General features: G+C 39.3%; 1 long non-coding RNA gene across 1 annotated transcript; it reads left to right on the forward strand.

Annotated features, from left to right (window-relative positions):
- Nucleotides 1–5,864: 5,864 nt before the first annotated feature.
- Nucleotides 5,865–11,978, forward strand: LOC123997604. Its single transcript, XR_006832136.1, has 2 exons — nucleotides 5,865–6,071; nucleotides 8,894–11,978. It is a non-coding gene; the product is annotated as an uncharacterized LOC123997604 (long non-coding RNA).
- Nucleotides 11,979–12,433: the final 455 nt, after the last annotated feature.

The following is a 12,433-nucleotide window of genomic DNA, read 5'->3' on the forward strand; positions in this document are numbered from 1 at the left end:
TTCTAGGGTTAGGAGCGAGAGTTAGGTTTAGGGTTAAGGTTGCACTTAGGGTACAGGTTAGGGTATGGGTTAGGAGTTAGGGAAAATAGGATTTTGAATGGAACTGAATTGTGTGTCCCCACAAGTTTAGTTGTACAAGAGTGTGTGTGTGTGTGTGTGTGTGTGTGTGTGTGTGTGTGTGTGTGTGTGTGTGTGTGTGTGTGTCTCAGGAAGTTGTTAGCACCTTTTTTTGCACTTTGGTACTATTTTCACAAGTATGTGGTGAATTTTCGGAACTCTACACTGATAACACTTGTCACGCAGGCCAGTCTTTCATTCTAAACATTTCATTGTGCATTAATTTAGTTTCTATACATCTTTGACCACACAACCATTGATTCAAAATGTAAGTTTACTGTGAAATATAATGAGTACATTGGTTTAATCACCAAAACAAAACATATTGATATCTTCTCAATTTTGTTGTTGTTGTTAATTACAGTACATGACACATTTTCACATTTGGCAAAACACTTGCACTACCCATTAAAATTGACTGAACATTTACATAATTTCTGTCCCATGTGTGATCAAAGGTGTCATCATTCAAGACAACTTTCACAATGTAATCAAATTAAGTAAATTAAAGAAGCAATGTTTAGCAGACACCATTGCATCAAGCATGTTTTGAGCATTTTTTCCATAGGTTCATAGATTCTCATCAACATCACAGTAAATGTACTTGGGGAAAAACCTTTTGGCATGGCTAATCCAAGCCTGACTGGTCTGGATTGAAATCATTGCATCCTCATCATCCATGGCCTGAAGGAGAGTGGTACGTTCATGGGGATGGAAGTCCTTCTTCCACCTGAATTGTAATCGTATGTTGTATTTTACAGTATTGTACGTATGTATTGTAGTGGTCCTGTACGTGTCTCAGGTCATTAGCAACACCAGAACAGTGGGTTCGATTCCCACTGGGGTCAAATACCAAAATGTGTGGACTGTTGTCACTTTGGATAAAAGTGTCTCATACGTAAATGGTTTATATTCCGGTATACAGTACTGAATTGCATATTGATATTGTATTAATGCACTGTAGGAGCTAGAAACACAAACATTTTGCTGCACCTGCTGTAACATCTGCTAATCTGTGTACATGACCAATAAAGTTTAATTTGATTGGATTTGTTGCATACAGTACATCTATGATCTTGTCAATATCATTTTTTGAAAACTTACTCGGAAGTAAAATCACAAGTCACCATTTAGCCTATAATAGTTCATTTGAGTACATATCATACTTTTTATGTTTCTACTTTATCGACATACATTTCCATGATGTCGTTCTCAAAATCTGCGGTAGACAAACCAGTTTATATGTCAAATCTATAGGTTAACTAAACATTTACGTGATCATCAATAAAGAGCAGTCGGATGAAGTAAAATAACTGGCTTCCAGTTGAAGCTCGCATCCGCTACAAGACCATGGTGCTTGCCTACGGAGCTGTGAGGGGAACGGCACCTCAGTACCTCCAGGCTCTGATCAGGCCCTACACCCAAATAAGGGCACTGCGTTCATCCACCTCTGGCCTGCTCGCCTCCCTACCACTGAGGAAGTACAGTTCCCGCTCAGCCCAGTCAAAACTGTTCGCTGCTCTGGCTCCCCAATGGTGGAACAAACTCCCTCACGACGCCAGGACAGCGGAGTCAATCACCACCTTCCGGAGACACCTGAAACCCCACCTCTTTAAGGAATACCTAGGATAGGATAAAGTAATCCTTCTCACCCCCCCTTAAAAGATTTAGATGCACTATTGTAAAGTGGCTGTTCCACTGGATGTCATAAGGTGAATGCACCAATTTGTAAGTCGCTCTGGATAAGAGCGTCTGCTAAATGACTTAAATGTAATGTAAATGTAAAATCATATCAAAAGTAATGTGAGATTTGCATTGAAAAAGGCAATTACTGTATATGAACATGTGTTGCTCATATAAATGTGAAACATGTACAGTGGGGCAAAAAAGTATTTAGTCAGCCACCAATTGTGCAAGTTCTCCGACCTAAAAAGATGAGAGAGGCCTGTAATTGTCATCATAGGTACACTTCAACTATGACAGACAAAGAAAAATCCAGAAAATCACATTGTAGGATTTTTAATGAATTTATTTGCAAATTATGGTGGAAGATAAAGTTTTTGGTCACCTACAAATAAGCAAGATTTCTCACAGACCTGTAACTTCTTCTTGAAGAGGCTCCTCTGTCCTCCAGTGTAAAAGACACCTGTCCACAACCTCAAACAGTCACACTCCAAACTCCACTATGGCCAAGACCAAAGAGCTGTCAAAGGACACCAGAAACAAAATTGTAGACCTGCACCAGGCTGGGAAGACTGAATCTGCAATAGGTAAGCAGCTTGGTTTGAAGAAATCAACTGTGGGAGCAATTATTAGGAAATGGAAGACATACAAGACCACTGATAATCTCCCTCGATCTGGGGCTCCACGCAAGATCTCACCCCGTGGGGTCAAAATGATCACAAGAACGGTGAGCAAAAATCCCAGAACCACACAGGGGGACCTAGTGAATGACCTGCAGAGAGCTGGGACCAAAGTAACAAGCCTACCATCAGTAACACACTACGCCGCTAGGGACTCAAATCCTGCAGTGCCAGACGTGTCCCCCTGCTTAAGCCAGTACATGTCCAGGCCCGTCTGAAGTTTGCTAGAGAGCATTTGGATGATCCAGAAGAAGATTGGGAGAATGTCATATGGTCAGATGAAACCAAAATATAACTTTTTGTTAACTCAACTTGTCGTGTTTGGAGGACAAAGAATGCTGAGTTGCATCCAAAGAACACCATACCTACTGTGAAGCATGGGGATGGAAACATCATGCTTTGGGGCTGTTTTTCTGCAAAGGGACCAGGACGACTGATCTGTGTAAAGGAAAAAATGAATGGGGCCATGTATCGTGAGATTTTGAGTGAAAAGCTACTTCCATCAGCAAGGGCATTGAAGATTAAACGTGGCTGGGTCTTTCAGCATGACAATGATCCCAAACACACCGCCCGGGCAACGAAGGAGTGGCTTTGTAAGAAGCATTTCAAGGTCCTGGAGTGGCCTAGCCAGTCTCCAGATCTCAACCCCATAGAAAATCTTTGGAGGGAGTTGAAAGTCTGTGTTGCCCAGCAACAGCCCCAAAACATCACTGCTCTAGAGGAGATCTGCATGGAGGAATGGGCCAAAATACCAGCAACAGTGTGTGAAAACCTTGTGAAGACTTACAGAAAACGTTTGACTTCTGTCATTACCAACAAAGGGTACATAACAAAGTATTGAGATAAACTTTTGTTATTGACCAAATACTTATTTTCCACCATAATTTGCAAATTCATAAAAAATTCTACAATGTGATTTTCTGGATTTTTTCCCCTCATTTTGTCTGTCATAGTTGAAATTACAGGCCTCTCATCTTTTTAAGTGGGAGAACTTGCACAATTGATGGCTGACTAAATACTTTTTTGCCCCACTGTATTTCTGAAACACTGATAAAGTTTGGTGAAAAAGTGACTATGATTTTGTGTGTTGTTGTTCAATCAGATGTCAGCCGGGAGGGTTAGGCCTACGACTTTGACTGATTTGTACTAAGAGTTGTAAAAATGTACCACATACTTGTGAAAATTGCACCAAAGGGATGAAAACAACTAATTGGGGAGGATGGGTTCATAGTAACGGCTGGCACGGAATAAATGTAATGGTATTGAACTCATCGAAAACATGTATGATACCATTCCATTCACTTGAATCTAGCAGTTATGAGCCATCCTCCCCTCAGCAGCCTCCTGTGGTTTGTGTGTTTCACATGAAAGGGTATGTGTGTGCACTTGTGTCCACTCATTTATCAGTAGAAATGTGACTTAAAAGCTCTGTAAACTATGTAGCCAACATGAAAAGCATCCATCAAGGGATGGTGTGAGTGCATGTTTGAATATTGTTTCATCTGTTCTGTAACCACATACCCCCTGGGTAAAATATATTTATTATGCTCCTCTTTCAAATGTAAATTCATATGGGTTTGATTTTGGTGTGTGAACTAAAGTGTTATGGTCAAATGTAGCCAGCTTCTTGAGTATATAGCTTCTTGAATGAACTATGCAAATGGTGTTTGATATGAACGGTGTTCATTTCAATTCATTTCCATAAAAGAACATGAAGTGACAATGTCTCCTAATTAGGAGGGTAGCTGATCAAAGACTGTGTTTTCAGTTCTCTATTGGAAAGAAAGCAAAAAACAGTCAGCGGCTACAGAAGTGTTAACAGTGGAACTTCCATAGGAATCAACAAATGAGTAAATCTTTGATTCTTACTTGCACATAAACTATTGTTTGTCTATACGTGTATTGTTTTTGCATAATAATAGCCTGCATGCGGTGAGGGTGTAGATTTATTGAGATTCAGCTTCCCTTTGAGCCAATGGCAGCACTGGTATAGGCCCATCGCTGTCCGGTAACTAAACGCCTGAGGTTCAATACCAGGTTATACAGTATATTCTTATACACTGAGTGTACAAAACATTAGGACCACCTTCCTAATATTGAGTTGCACCCCCTTTTGCAGTCAGAACAGCCTCAATTCATCTGGCATGGACTCTACAAAGTGTTGAAAGCGTTCCACAGGGATGTTGTCCCATGTTGACTCCAATGCTTCCCACAGTTTTGTCAAGTTGGCTGGATGTCCTTTGTGTGGTGGACCATTCTTGATACACAAGGGAATACTGTTGAGCGTGAAAAACCCAGCAGTGTTGCAGTTCTTGACACACTCAAACCGGTGCACCTGGCACCTACTACCATATCCCGTTCAAAGGCGCTTAAATATTTTGTATTGCCCCATTCACCCTCTGAATGGCACACGTACACAATCCATGTCTCAAGGTTTAAAAATCCTTCTTTGACCTGTCTCCTTCCCTTCCTCCTACACTGATTGAAGTGGATTTAATAGTTGAGATCAATAGGGGATCATAGCTTTCACCTGGATTCACCTGGTGTCATGTAAAGAGCAAGGGTTCCTGTTTTATACATTCATCGTGCGTCACCGTTGTGTGCTTTAAACCGCAATGCACAAAATAACCACCAGAGAGCTCTGTGGGGCTTTGTATGCCAGGCCCATCAGTGAGTTTTAGATTAGTGAACAACTTCAACATGGATTTGTTTTTTTTCAAGCAGTCTGACCCATCATTCTTAAGCGTGGAAGACTAACTGCTTGATGTCTGGCTCAGAGCAAATCATGCTCATCGAACACTGAGGTCAAATAACCCTGTGACCCAAAACAGTATTGGTCTGCTTATATTATGAATCAAGTAATTCAATCACATCTTACCAGTGAGGTATGTCTAATATAGCCTATTACTCACAGACCATTGAGAAACTGACTTGCATGGTCATCATTGTTTATTTATGAAAAATAATTTGGGTATTAGGCAATAGTTTGGTAGCCTGGACTATCGGGGGACTCGGGGAATGGGATATGAGTCAAAACCAAGATACTAGTCTATGCAAAGGTTCTCTACATGTTTCTTGCAGCGAAGTAAAAAAATATATATATATATCAAAGGCCAGAATTAAGTGTTTTTGATGTGTTATCTCTCTATTTATAGAGATAATCTGCACATTTTACAATTATCTAACAATAAGGTTGTGGAAGAACCAGTTATTCATATGTCTCAAACAGAAGCTTATCAATTTGCTATGTCATGAAACACACAGACAGAACCACACCTTGCTTTCTCTCGTGCACTTACACCTGTAAGGATGGATTACTATGGCAACAGGTTGCCACTGGCAACGAGATAGCCTACTACATCACTTTGGTGGGAGTCAGTGAGGGGGACGACAAAAGCTCTGGGTGGATGAGCAGGCAGAAATATTAACAGCTTGAAAGAAAGAGATTGAAAATGGAGAGCAGGGTATGTTTAGATAAAATGCTTGTTATTGTTTTTCTCGCAAAATACTGAAAAATATGAGGCTATTCATAAATGTATTGCCTTTGGTGCGCGCGCTGACGGAATTTCCCGCGCTCTTCTGATACAACAGGTAAGCGTCACGCCATCTTCTCGCTAGTCTAAAGTAGGCCTAATACATGAATTATTTTGAATAATGTTTTGGTAATTTATCTTAGCGTTTCAATGCCATGCTGCTCATTGAATGACAGAGAAAAACTTGCCTATTTTTGTGTATTGTCATTTTGGCACCTGCGCACAGGCGAGAGAATGCCTTGAATTTTCCTTTTAATTTCCCAATGTTGTCCTGATACAATAACACTCTATCAGAAAATAATTCTAATAGTCTATAAACTCTTATAAAACATATTAAAATAAACATTTATTTAAGGGTGTGTCCTGTTTTCTAAAAATAGCTTGTTTTCTATTTTCAAAATGGTGTGGCTTGTCAATGCGCAACACGTGCCATTCTGTCACATTATTTCAGAAGTCAGTCGATCCCAGGCAATTATGTGTTTGTTATGAGATATAGCCCAGAATATGCATTCTCGACACTGTAGAATCAATAACAAACGTATGGAACCCATCATACAATAGTATTATTCTCTCCAGTTTGACTAATAAAAATATATATTTAATTAATGCTGTTCACAGCCCACCCTACAAAATGACACTAGAAGTCAGCTGTAGAATTGAATAGTAAGTCATAAATCAAACCAAAACTCATTCTCTTGCCACTTTGATAGTCAACTCTATTCATGTCTACACAGGCATGAACAATCATATTTTTTAATGTGTCAACTGCCTCCCTGATTTCTTTCTTGTAACTGAGGCTTCCGTAATGCAACGACAATGCAAAATGGTCAAGTAAATGTGAGGAGACTTGATTTTATATTGCCTAAAAATACGGTTGCTAGACTTAATTGCTCAACAATAGTACCTTGAAGGGACAGAATTAAAGAACTGAAGAAGGTAGCCTATATCAAAAGCACTGCTTAAACATGTTCTCTCTTTTTGTAGTCTAAATTATTCATTTCATCATAGTAAGACATGGATATTAGCTTAAATTCATCAACAATTATATTGTATTAACTAATATCGATTTACATCAGACTGAATTTTTGTTTACCGTAAACCAGACATTCGTTTTGGTTCCTTTTTCCTTCAGCTGTGCTTACTGCCACATCACATGTCACTTTCCTCTAGCAACACAATAAGTCAGCAGGGTGAAATATCATTCTTGAGTCCTAAGTGTGATGGATTACAGGATGTTCATCCTCTGCCCGTCACAGAGAAGCAGGGTTGAAGGCTTCTCTCCCGAGAGTCACTGGCAGAGATATGTCTAGAACAACGGGCTCTTTCGTCTTCATCCTCACCATAAGCCATCACATAACACTACCGGCTTTGCCTGTCATCCCCTCCCAGGTGACGTTCTCAATCTCTGTGACAACACTTAATGCTTACAGAACCATGAGGCCTAAATCCAGCCCAAAAGAGCCTCTTAATGCTCACAATCGAGAGAGCAAAACATTCTAACACAATGTTGCTGCTTGGAGCCTGAACTATTCACAGCATTTAAATCTTGTTCGGGTGAAATTAAGAGGTGAAAAATAGACCAAAGTATTGGCATATGGGCTACTAACAGCTTACTACACAACATACACATACGTATACTGTAGCAAGGAAAGTAATACTGTTGCAAGGAAAGTAATACTGTCTCCCTGGCATATTAAATAATTTATGCAGCATCATACAAGACATTTTTGGACTCACCTTGTGATGTGCTCACTTGAACAATTTTGTCATCAAAGTCTGGCATCCTCTGGATTTATTGTGCTTTCAAGACAACTGGAAACTCTGGGGGGAAAAATGGTTGAATCTTGTTGATGTCTGTGATCTTAAGGTTGTAGCTCTAGATAGAAGCTCAAATTCCGGATTTACAATTCCGAGTTGGATGAAAGTTAAAAACGTATTTTACCCGAGTTCCCAATTGTCTTGAACTCACTAAAGTCAGATTTTGCAGTTCTGAGTTAACAGTTGTTTTGAGTGCGGCACAAATCTTGTTTCATTAAAAGCATGGCCAATGTTAAATGTCTATAATTTTAAACTAGGAAAAGAGACCCTTAATCTTAGACTTGGGACCACACAGCCACAGCCACTCCAATGAATTGCAGGCTAATGATTGCTTTGCAGTACTTCCAGTTAGCCGCTGATTCCTTCCAAACCACTCATCGTTGAATTTGCGATTTTCAACATGTTCTGTAATGTTTATGGGCGATGAGCACCAATGCATTATATCTATAATTTCTCTTCATTATTTATCTTCATATGACAAGGGTTTAAAGGGATTTGCCTGTAGATTGTCGACTTGATTCATGTTGATGACTGCCAGCTAATATTTTGAAAGTATGATGTTGCCCTGATCAGTTCATTCAAAGCTACTGTATAATGGGATTTGATGTAATTTTATCTGTGGCCTTGAGCCTTCTTGGATGGGCACTTCTAATGTAACTCTATGGCAGCACCCAAGGGGATATCATTTTTTATGTCTACCCTTAGACTTGGTGGTGTCGTAGTGTCCCCATGAGTGACAGAACACTGAGCCAATCATGGCACAATGCTCCGTATTTTCTGCTGGCTTGCCCCACCACCACAGAAAGCACTAAGCTAAGCTGAAACACCTGCATTTTGGAGCTGCCTTACTCAAGAAAACAAAAAAGAGACCATGTTTGTATGCGGCTTAATTAACTCAATGATATTTTTTGTTGTTGCATTGTTTGCAAACTGATATGTGACACGTATTAATGCCAAAATAACATGCAAAACAGGCAAGCCCCACCTGCCCTGAATGACAGGTAGCCACTGATTATATACATTGCATTTACTCATATTTGATTGGTTTGGATTTCACTACAGGAGCAACCAGTGCTCCAGTATCTTACCACATCTGAAAGTGATTATCTGAGGAAGGCAGGAGGAGCAGTGACGAAATGGATGCGGGGTCCAGGATGGCTGAGGGGAAGGCTGCCTTTGTCTTCGTCCTCCTCCTCTTCATAGCCCTGGCCTTGCTCATCGTGCGCTGCTTCCGCATCCTGCTGGACCCATACCGCAGCATGCCCTCCTCCAACTGGACAGACCACACGGAGAAGGACACGTTTGACTACCGCATTGTCTAAGGAGGACCTAAGGAGCTCCCTCGACACTGTATTGAAGTGTCCTTCTCCGTGTGGAGAAGGAGCTCCCTTGACACTGAAGCACTGTCAAATATCGCAATGCTCGAGGAGCAACTTTGTTTATCCATTTTGCCCAAGGACCACATGCTGTATGACTGCTGGTGCCAAACCACCAGTGACACCTTTGGATTAGAAGCAGCCTTCGAGCATGCATCACCTAAAACCTTTCTTTGTCTGCTCTATTGTAACATGTTGTATCAATTGCTTCACCAATTACTGCAGTCATAAGCCGTAATTGCCAGCCCTTATTACCCTAATGACAACACATACGAGTGATTCCATACGAAACCAGGACAAAAAAAGGACATCATTTTGCAGTTTAAAAAATATATTTTATCCATAGAATAGTCCTTTGTAAGAAAGATTGTTGACATATATTTGACATTTGTATCTAAAAGCATAATTGAGAAATAATTGATCTAAGTTGTCATATTTATGACATTTTGGCCTTTCCCAGGAGTCCTTAAATTTGCATGATGTGCAATGACGCAAGTAAAAGGAGGGCTGTGATTGGTTACATTGCCTGCTGTGCCAATTTCTCAATATGAAACAGTCAATAAAATTAAAACTAGCAGAGATCCCACCATGGAACTTTGATATGCCCCTAGAGTATATTATGTTCAACAATATATTGAAACATTTGTTAATTTTTTTCAATATTCATGTTTGTATTTTTAAATATTCATAAATGAATGTACAAAAATGTTATTGAAATCATAATACTACTCATATTCCAGAGCAAGCGTTAAAGTTTAATATGACACCAATTTTAGCTTTTTAGCATTTACAGATGAAAGATTATGGAGTCTTACAGGAGGCCTGGGTAAGGCAAAAATGCCATACTATGGCAACTTTGATTCAGTAATTCTCAGGTATGCTTTCCTCCAAAGGACCATTCTATGGATTAAATGTTGCGAAAATCCCTAAATCATGGTATTTTATTTGTTCTGGTTTCGTATGGAATCACTTATAAGGAACATCTTCTACCAAATGGCCAACACTTCTACCAAATGCCTAACACTATAGGCATCATCTAAGGTACCTGCTATCAAATCTAACTCCTGAAGACACACTCCAGGCACTCAACTCGTTGCCACTACTATTGCATTATTTCACTACCCCATCCCCTTAACCTTTTACTGCGGTGGGCTAAACTAGGGTAAACACAGAGTGTTTCTTAGTAGTCTTAAACAACTCTACTCAGAAAAAATGTATACACCTTACGCACATGGTTATGAGTTTAAACAAATAAGACAATTTTACCAAATCAGATATAGAGTTGAAATGTATTCAATTTTGAGTTTGCATCCCAATATTACATTTTATATTTTTATATTTATCACAGAATACTGAAATATAACACAACTGTTTGACATAGCAACATTGGATGTTTATTAATTATGAAACTATGATCAATATTAATAACATTCCACCCACGAGACCACTTTTGGTCATTTGACTGCAGGAAAGGGCTACAGGTGCTCTATGCAACAGTTCCTCCTGCAAATAGACCTACATTTCAATTGTGTACTTGTAGTAGTAAAGGAATAAAACTCCATGTAAGAACAAGGAAAACATTTGAATGCCGCTTGAAGCTATAAAGTTGCTTGTTTGCGGCAAGGTCCTCAGTGTATAAACAGTGTATCCTGTGGAATTTTTGACTTCAATTGTCTACTTTGGCCAAGGTACAAAATGCACAAACAATCAATCAAGCATCGCTCAATCAAAAATACACTTACATAGAAAAAACAAATGTAGTTACATGTATGCCAACCAGCACCTTGTGCACTCACAAAGACCCTGACCCTCATTGAGCTGGTTGATACTTTTGAAATTGGAAGACAGATATTTCATCAGCCAGCCTAACATTGATATCCATATCTTTGTCACCCAAGTTCTTTGTTTTCTTGCCATCGTGGAAAGAGAGGTAGACAATGTTTCAAAGTATCCTTTAAAGAGACTTCATTATTTTTTGAGAGGCTTCAATGGGCCTTAGATGTTTGATGTCAGCAGTGGGATAAGTGTTAACTATTCAATGTCTGTAATCAAAAAAATGACAAATCACTTTTAATGTAAAGGATCCAGAGTCATAAATCTGAATGACCAAATGAGGTTTATTGAAATGTTTACTGTGCCGTAACTTGTGCCTAATTATGAACATCTGGATGAGCATTTTAGGGAAATGAGTCGAAAGATTCATTCCAGTAGTTCTGTCATAAATAGCATCTTGCTATAGTTCTATGTAATATCCTTTTCATATCTGAAATAAAATAAAGCATATCACTGCCTACAGATGGCATGTTAGCAGTGTGCTACATCTGAACAGATTATCACACCTTGGACGATCCCTTTATGGACAATGTCTGTGGCTCTTTATTTGGGCAACTCCTTAACTGTACGCCTTATAGAGTAGCATGTTTACAGATAGTCAATAGATGACAGAAATATATGTTATGCACTTCAAGCAGATGTCATACACCTACCAAATGAGTGTGCTTTCACACTTTGACATGTGATGTTCTTGTGATAAACTGTGGCCTTTTCCTATCACAATGTATCAGTTTAGTGGTACCTTTCTGTGCACAAGTGTCTTTGCATGTTTTTGCAAAGTTTCCTCTCCAAGCATGTTGAGTGCTTTAATCATGTTGATGCTGCTGTTATTTAGTTGGTACAGTATAGTATTCACTGTCAACGTTAGAGCCTTCTTTTGAACATGTATTATGCTTGCCTTGAGCCTCTTTCCTTTCATAATAAAAGTAATTACGATGCATTGCCTTTTTCGTTTCTTGTTTTAAGAAGTCAAACATCAAGACGAAAAGTTAAGGGAAAAAAACAATTATTTTTTATCACGCCCTCTCCAAACTCATAATACGCGTAAAAACGTTAACACTTTCTCTTTAACACATTCTCAGTTTGTGGCAGTGGTAGCTCGCAGCCGTCTGTATCATTTGTGTGAACCCAAGCGCTTTGTCTGGCTCTCATCAGGCCAATAGACACACCTGCTATTGCTCCAGCCGCAGGCAATGGCTGCTCTTTCGAGTGAGACGGATCCAATACCATGCAGAATAACAATTCACTGTGACACACAAATGGGATGCCTTGATATAATTATCGTATAGACAGACAGTGATGGGGATCCTATTTAATATTACATCTAAAAACATTTATGTACAATCATTTCGTGAAATATTAAACGCTTCTGTAAAGCAATAAGCAATTGTTA

This window comes from Oncorhynchus gorbuscha, linkage group LG15 (genome assembly GCF_021184085.1).
Source record: "Oncorhynchus gorbuscha isolate QuinsamMale2020 ecotype Even-year linkage group LG15, OgorEven_v1.0, whole genome shotgun sequence".
NCBI lineage: Eukaryota > Metazoa > Chordata > Actinopteri > Salmoniformes > Salmonidae > Oncorhynchus > Oncorhynchus gorbuscha.